Source organism: Nanorana parkeri, unplaced genomic scaffold, assembly GCF_000935625.1.
Source record: "Nanorana parkeri isolate BGI_ZX_2015 unplaced genomic scaffold, ASM93562v1 scaffold4035, whole genome shotgun sequence".
In the NCBI taxonomy this organism is placed as follows: domain Eukaryota; kingdom Metazoa; phylum Chordata; class Amphibia; order Anura; family Dicroglossidae; genus Nanorana; species Nanorana parkeri.
The window spans coordinates 9,485-10,968 of NW_017310302.1; positions in this window are offsets into that span (position 1 = coordinate 9,485).

Genomic DNA, 1,484 nt, shown 5'->3' on the forward strand with positions numbered 1-1,484 from the left:
GACATTCTAATGTACTTCTCATCTACATCGCTGTCTGTGACACGGCAACCGATAAAAGAACAATGTGCAGCACATTGCACATCACCCCGCAGAGCATTCCTCCATCCTCTGCACCCGGCACTGCGACCCTGACTCTCCGATAAGAGACGCGTGTTTGTGTTCTCAGACCGGCCGGAGATCAACATTCTCCACACGTCACTTCTATGTCTCTGACCGGCCGGAGATCAACATTCTCCACACGTCACTTCTATGTCTCTGACCGGCCGGAGATCAACGTTCTCCACACGTCACTTCTATGTCTCTGACCGGCCGGAGATCAACGTTCTCCACACGTCACTTCTGTGACCTCATTCATACACCCCCCCATACTGCGTAGCCAGGATCAGGTGATACGGGACGTCCAATGGTTCCCTCAGGATGGTCTGTGCCGGATACAGAGGAATCCCTGGAAAAGAGCCGACGAAAAACCAGAAAACTGTCACCATTCTGCTGCCCACTGCCTGCCCTGATCTTTGCCTGCCCTGACTTCTGCCTGCCCTGACTTCTGCCTGCCCTGACCTCTGCCTGGCCCTGACCTCTGCCTGGCCCTGACCTCTGCCTGGACCTGACCTCTGCCTGGCCCTGACCACTGCCTGCCCTGACCTCTGCCTGGACCTGACCTCTGCCTGGACCTGACCTCTGCCTGGCCCTGACCTCTGCCTGGCCTTAACACTGCCTGCCCTGACCTCACGGGGACATGACCTCATACTAGGAGGAGGAACACGGGGACATGACCTCACACTAGGAGGAGGAACACGGGGACATGACCTCACACTAGGAGGAGGAACACGGGGACATGACCTCACACTAGGAGGAGGAACACGGGGACATGACCTCATACTAGGAGGAAGAACACGGGGACATGACCTCATACTAGGAGGAGGAACACGGGGAGATGACCTCTGAGGACTGATGAATCCTGAGGATTATTATGAGACAGGACCCCCTCCCCCCACTGCTGACAGGCACACAGCAGACCCAGAGATCTGGCCTGTGTCATGCTGATCCTCAGGATTCATAGAGCTCTATGGTGACACCGAGGGATCACAATACCGGACTTGTTGTCACATCGATGAGTAAATTGCCGGCTGTGAACACCTGAGATCCCCCTTATCAGAGTACAAGGACACCGGTCACATGACCCTCCTCCACCAATCTGACACCAAGGACACCCGACTGGGAGGAGCCAACAAGAGAATAAATGGGGCCGACCACACCGAGAGGAGAGCAGAATAGAGACTGAGACAGGTGAGTGCACATCACACCTGAACTACCCGCACCACACCCACCTCATACCTGAACTACACGCACCACACCCACCTCATACCTGAACTACACGCACCACACCCACCTCATACCTGAACTACCCGCACCACACCCACCTCATACCTGAACTACACGCACCACACCCACCTCATACCTGAACTACACGCACCACACCCACC